The sequence below is a fragment of the Microcaecilia unicolor genome, chromosome 3, assembly GCF_901765095.1.
Source record: "Microcaecilia unicolor chromosome 3, aMicUni1.1, whole genome shotgun sequence".
NCBI lineage: Eukaryota > Metazoa > Chordata > Amphibia > Gymnophiona > Siphonopidae > Microcaecilia > Microcaecilia unicolor.
The window spans coordinates 264,976,115-264,983,007 of record NC_044033.1 but is presented as its reverse complement, the minus strand read 5'-3'; the positions used below and the strand labels follow the sequence as shown (position 1 = coordinate 264,983,007).

Below are 6,893 nucleotides of genomic sequence, written 5' to 3'. Positions count from 1 at the left end.
GCATATTTTTTCTCCATGCAGAATTTTCAGGCACCATATATAGAATCCAGCCCAGAAGCCATACTTTAAACTACACTTCAAAAAGGTCTTTTTAAAGGTCACCATGTTTTCTCAACTTGAGACTCGCTCCCGAATACTTTGTCCACAAGTGCTCATGGAAAAAGAATTAAGACTCCTGAAGAAGGCACCCCAGTGCCAAAACAGGGTACATTGAAGAGTCTTCCTTCAATAAACTTTACCTCAATATTGGGTGTCCTGGGTCTGTTTTTTTAAGAGCCTGATTCTGTTCCCACTCCTCTCCTGCTCCACCCATGCCCCTGCCATGACCATGCTCCCTTTGGAGTTGCGCACTAGGAAATTTAGGCACACATGTTATAGAATAGGACATAACTCTTTACTTTTACTTTATTTGGATTTAAACCCCACAATTATCCGAGTTGAGCACTCAGTTCTATGGCTTACATAAAATTAAGCAGATATACAAATATAGGTCAAGGATACATGATAAATACAAGATTAGGGAGGAGACCTAGTAGAGGGTAGATAGCTCCTTGGAATTAGCATTAACCCATAGATAGGTTAACAGAGCTAGGGTAGGAGAAGGGGTATACTTGATCAGGTGTCTTGTAGCACAGGTTTAAGTCACATCTATCAAGAGGAATTTCTTGTACAAAAATGTTTTAATTTTTTTACGAAAGCTTTTGTAGGAGGTGTCATGTTGTATGTCTTTGATCAATATATTCCACCATTTGGGCGTGTTATATGGAAAGCCGGCAGTATGGACTGATTTGTAGACCACCACTTTGCAGCTGGGGAAGTGGGCAATTATGTGGTCTCTCAGCTTCTCCTTGAGGTTTAGTAATGGTAGCTCTACTAATTAATCATATAGCTCGGTGCAGTGCCACAGACAACCTTGTATACCAAAGTACAGATTTTGAAAACCACTCTTGCTCTTATAGGTAGCCAGTGCAGGGATTGCAGCAGTGGTTTTACATGATCGTATCTGGATATGCCGCAGATCAGACATGCAGAAGTATTTTCTACTGTTTGTAACTTTTTGAACATGTATTCCCTGCATCCCACAGTTACCACATTACAGTAGTCTATCTGGGACAGAACAAAACTTTGGACCAGGATCTGAAAGTTGTTTTTTTGAGAAATAGGTTCTTAGTCATCGCAGTTGCCATAGTGATCTGAATACTTTTGACATTAGGGCAGACACTTGCGGTTCTAATGTTAAGTGCTGGTCGAGTAGTATTCCCAGCACTTTGATGTTTCTGTCTAGAGAATATTTTGTTCCATCAATAGAAAATTTGTTACATACTGTTGGTTTTAGTGGGCTGGTTATCATCATGAATGTCTTTTCTCTGTTAAGTTTTAAGTTAAAAACAAATTCCATCTGATCAAGCGCTCATTTAATGTCTCCTAGCATATCTTGGATGTCGTTAACAAAGGGGATGCATATGATTACATCATCTACGTAGTGTATGTATTAAAACAGCTCTCTTCCAGTTTGTGCCGGGGGGGGGGGGGGGGGGGGGAAGGGATTAGAATATTAAATAGAGACAGTGAGATAGGGGAATCTTGAGACACTCCACATTCTGGGGTCCATTCTGATGATAGAGATCCTGACATCTTCACCTTGTAGGATCTGCTACTTAGGAATTCCTCAAACCAGGATAGTACCATGCCTCCTATACATAGGTTGTCTAGCATATTTAGTAATAGCCCATAGTCCACCAAGTCAAATGCTGAGGACATGTCAAACTGGAGGATCATGACCCTCTTGCCCTTGCTGACCTCCTTTCTCAGCTCTGTTACCAACGATGTTAGAACTGTTGCTATACTGTGGCTAGGGCAGAAGCCCGATTGATAACTGTGCAATATTGAAAAATGCATCATATATTCTGTAAGTTGTTTTGCAGCCATTCCTTCCATCACCTTGGTAAGTAAGGGGATGGAGGCCACCGGTCTATAGTTGGATATTACATTCTGTGCGACCGTCCTGTTTTTGGGAATGGGGGTTAGGATAATGCCTCCCTTTTCTTTTGGGAATTGGCCCCAACAAAACATAAATGTATGAATGTATCAGGGGCGTCCTTCAGTAAGAAATTTAGACAAGCATCTAGTATACATTGGGATTTGGTGTATCTATTCAAAAAATGTCTGACCATATCATTAGTGGGTGGTGTGAAAGATGACCATGATCTGTCTGCTGGCAGGGGATCCTCGGCATGTCTTGTCACATCTAGGTACTCCCCTACGTCACTCGTTAGAGTTGGCATTCCTGTTCTGATAGTGGTGACTTTTTGCTCAAAGTAGTTCTCTAACTCCTGGGCTGAGGCAGGTTGTCTATTGTCTGCAGTCAGATCTTGTGTATCAAACAGTCCATTAACCAGCCCAAAACACTTTTTGAAATTCAGTTGAGCTCCACCTGCATAGCGTTTATAATACTTAATTTTGGCTTTTTTTGATCTCCACTGCACTCTGCTTTAATCGGATTTGCAGCAAATCCACTTCCTCTCTAGCCTTCTGCAGGCCTTTTTCATCTGTGTTTGTTCCTGATTGAACCAGGGGTAGGTTCTCCTCCTGTGATTACATTTCAGCTTTTTCAGTGCTATTTTGTCCAGTGTTATACAATTCATCTTATCTGATTAAGGAAGGCAGTAGTCTCTGGTTAGTCCAGTACAGAGCTCCAGAAATGGTCTACATCAAATTTTAATTTTGATGTAGAGGAGTTAGGTGGGACCTCACAGATTCTCTTATTATCCTGCTCTGGTCAATCCAGGATAAATTCTAGCTTGCTGTGATCCGACCACGGGGTTGGTGACCATAGGATATCTCTGATTCTCATCTTGTGATTGTTCTTGAGTCTGTATGCTAGCATGTCTAGCTGGTGCCGTTTGTTGTGGATGGAGTTATTTGTCGGGTGTTGGAAGTTCCACATGTCTAGAAAATCCAATAGATTCTGAGCATCTATATCCTTCTTACTATCCGGTGTAGGTTTGTGTTGCCTAATAGAACCATGTTGTCATTGTAAGTGCATGGGGCTAATTTTCAAAGCACTTAGACTTACAGTTCAATAGGTTATTATGGAACTTTGTAAGTCTAAGTGCTTTGAAAATATGCCATATGTTCGAGACGAAATCCATGAAAGCATCCTGTGCATCCATCCATTTGCCAGGTGGGTGGTAGAATAGCGTGAAACAAATATTTAGCTGTAATATGTGATTGTTGAGTTTGCAAGCCAGCCTTTCCAATGATGGGGTTATAAGTTCAGAGGTAAGTTTGAGCTTAAAGAATGATTTGTATAGAATGGTGATGCTGCCTTCTCTCTTTGCGGCCCAGGATAGGTTTGTGATTTTATAGCCTGGTGGGCATATTTTCCTAATCGCCGGGTTGTCATGGGATCTCAACCATGTTTCAGTTATAAAGACTAGTCCCAGACAGTCTCTGACAATTTCTGATTTGTTAACTATGGACTTTGCATTGATATAGCTGATGGAAATGGGCAGTTTAGAGCCAGAATGTTGTTTTACACGATCTATTTGTACTAGCTGACGTTTGGATCCATGATCCCCAGTGTTTAAGGTGCCATTTCGACTGGAGGCAGTTCTGTTTTGAGTGTTAACATATCAGTTCTGCTAGCAACTAGAGCCTGCCCACTGAAAGTAAACACAATAGGTTTCACTACATGTTTCCCATTAGTCTGATGTATGGAGGGTTTATGTCTCTGTTTGTCTCTTATGGCCGATACAGTTCAAGGTTAGTGTTTATCGAATGAGTCTTGTGGACTGTATTTCTTGTGTGTGAGGATGCTGTTGTCGGAGGTGGGTATACTCACAGTTTTATTCCAATGGTTAGATCTCTGGAGATGATACTTCTTTTGTGTGTTTCCCATGTTGGTCCAACCACAATTTATCAATACTGTGCCATTTAATGAATATCACATCTGGGTGAATAAGCCAGCAAAGTTACCAGATTTGTGAGTAGGGCTTGCCAAATGTATGAGATTTAATGCTTGCAAGATAACAAAATCTAAGGGTTGGCTCCAAAAGGGAGGGAGGAGGGGATCATGTATGATTATAATGAAGAAGTACGCTAGCTGTAAGCAGCCAATGCTCCCAGTGTTTATGAAATTAAGAATGCAACAGTGGTGGACTACCAAGGTAAGAAAAATTAACTAGCCCACAGTACATTTTTGTAGCTCAGAAAAATTGTCCTAATGTAACAAGGCCTGAAAAGTAAAATGCAGTAGAACTCTAGTCAATACTAAAGAAGTAATTAGTACAGAATATATTGTGTGCAGCAATAAAAAAAAATGCCCTGGGATAACTATTAGAATTGTTTAAGGGCAGGGAAAGGAAAAGGTGCAACAATAAAAAAAAATCCTGATAGACAAGAGTACAATGAGGTTAACTGCTAATTAAGTGATTGTTAATGCCAATAATAAAAAAAAAAAAAACGGTTGTGTGCTAATCTGGGATTTGTGTCCAAATTTGAGTGACCAATACAGACTCGGGGGAGGGGGGCTGCCTAATGAATTTACTTCAGAGCAGCATTGAAAACAGATAGATCTGGAGCGTCTCAAAGTGACATCAGTAAGTAGCCACTTCTGAACAGGTTTTTATCACAATCCACAGAAGTGCGAAGCTTTCTTCAATATTTAGAATTTAAATCCAAGCATCATGGTACAGCAAAATGTATTCAACTTAACACAGAGAAAGCTCCTTTCATAGAAGCATTGGTGGTTCAGTGGTAGAATTCTCGCCTGCCACGCGGGAGGCCCGGGTTCGATTCCCGGCCAATGCAACCTGTCTTTTTCCGACATTAATTTTTTTTATTGACGCATTTCTGTTAACATTAAAAGTGCCGGTATTTTTCTCCCGCTGTTGAATAAGTCAGACAAAGCAACAGAAGTTAGTACATAATGGTAAGACGGCATTCTTTTATCCCATTCACAGATTAGAACAAAACACAGCCACAACCCTCCTTTACTCTCGAAGAAAGCATTGAGTGCTTCCATCCTTGTATTGAAAGAAAAACATCCCTTCCAGCATATTTTGCTTTTCTAACCAAGTTCGATTTTTAAACTATGAGTAAAGACATCAGAATCATACAAAACTCGTGTCTAAAGGATCACAGTGAGGGCGTGTTAGCCTCGCAGATGAGGCACTGCAGGCCATCCGGGAGCAGCGAAGACTCGGAGGAGTTACGCGCACAGAGGAAATGACGTAAACAAACTGACTTCAAAACTTTAGTGCCGGGTATTTGCTTTAGGTTTGGTTGGGTTACAGCAAGGGTCAGTGGAGGAGGAGGAGGAGGGGGGGAGGGGTTGGTTGTTTGTGGTCGATGTTTCCAGCCTCCTGGCATTTTACTTGGCTGGAGTCTTCGCATTTCCATCGGTCGGTTGGTGGAGGTTGGCCTGAGCTCGCCAGAGGAGCGTGAGAGTGCGTGACTCACAGGTGAGGGACAGAGCGCGTGCCCCTTCCTGTACTCTCTCGAAGGGTTGGAGGTTGTTTCTGCCTGACCGGCAGCCTGCGACACACTATTTGCGCCACCTTTGGCCACAGCAGCTGCCCCGCAGCTCCCTTGGTTGTCGGCGTCTTTTAGAGTCTCATAATATGCAGGGTTGCTACCACTGGTCTTTTATTAGATTTTTCTGTGCCTGGATTCAAGTCTTTTTCTTTTGATTTTTAGGTATCTTATGTGCTTTTTTTGTGTTTTGTTTTCCTTCCTTTTTGAGTTTGCTTCAATAGCTGCCAGCCTTTAATTTCGTAAGATGCCTGAAGTGGGTGGTTTAAGATTGGCAGTTGTTTGTTTATTTACTTATTTATTTTTACGAATTTGCTGTGGGCGAAAAAGTGTACAGCCTTCCCCCCCCCAAATAAACAAACTAACTAACTAACTGAGTATGTTGCATCGTCCATTGTTGCAGCTGGTGTTTCCTATAGCGTCAGACGTGAACCATATTCTTGGCATGGGAACTTAAAAGGCTGGAACAGCAGGTGGGGCTTCCATAGTTTTCTACTAACATCCTGCATGATACTTCCCAGTACAGTGAAGCTGAGCTGCCTGTTTTTAAATAAGGAGTCATTGTAAGAGACCTGCCCTAAATTGTTGGCTGTGCCACTTCTGTACTTGTCTTTAACATTAGAGGAAGACATTGTCTGATTGACTTGGCAGAATTAACTTTCACTCCAAGTTGATGAATCAAAATACAAAGCCATTAGCCTCATAACTTTTAGTGTTGTTTATGTTTATTTTTTTACATTGTACTTGTGCTTGTCATTGACACGTCCCTTCATATTTTTCAAGTGTATCATATAAAAAAACAAGTTATTTGTTCTTTAATGTGCTGTTGTAACATTGCATTCTAGTATATAAATATACATACATTTTTCTTGTGATGATGCTTGGTAATGCAGATCAGAGGATTTTAAGCTATAGTGTTTGAGTTTTCACTCACCTTTGCCTCTTATATATGTCCCCTTTAACTTTTATAGTGGGTGACCCTTCCTGCTAGTGCAGTTACTGTATTCATGCTGGTACAGAATTATTTGTTGCTGTCTAAAAGTTTATTCTTGTACTTGCCAAATTCCAGATTACTCTTCTTTTTTTATAGGAATAGAAAATGTCTGTCACTTTTGAGCTATAAAGAACAACAATGAAGAAAAATGCATGTCATCTTTTGGTACACTGCTTACAACATAGCATTGATCTATGTGTAATGCATCACACAATGCATACTCAATACTCGCACAGAAACTCAGTTTTAGTTAATAAGAAATTTCAAGCAAATAAAACCGTACAAAACATAGATGATACAATTCAATTACAAAATAAAAAGCAGTTTCTGCTCTAGCATCCCCCAGGTATTAGAACATCCATCC

The 6,893-nt window shown here is 40.7% G+C and overlaps 1 protein-coding gene and 1 non-coding gene across 5 annotated transcripts in view; both read left to right on the top strand.

The window, feature by feature from the left end:
• Nucleotides 1–4,741: 4,741 nt before the first annotated feature.
• TRNAG-GCC lies at nt 4,742–4,812 on the top strand. Its single transcript has one exon. It is a non-coding gene; the product is annotated as a tRNA-Gly (tRNA).
• A 444-nt stretch (nt 4,813–5,256) lies between these two features.
• Nucleotides 5,257–6,893, top strand: part of KATNA1 (katanin catalytic subunit A1) — a 210,729-nt gene continuing 209,092 nt past the window's right edge. For 2 of the 4 annotated variants that reach the window (XM_030198056.1, XM_030198054.1), the window contains exon 1: nt 5,257–5,465. The gene's annotated coding sequence lies outside the window, so the exon portion shown is untranslated. Of the gene's footprint in view, nt 5,466–5,864; nt 6,009–6,893 lie in introns of those variants that run through there. The other 2 variants (XM_030198057.1, XM_030198055.1) reach the window with 2 other exon arrangements.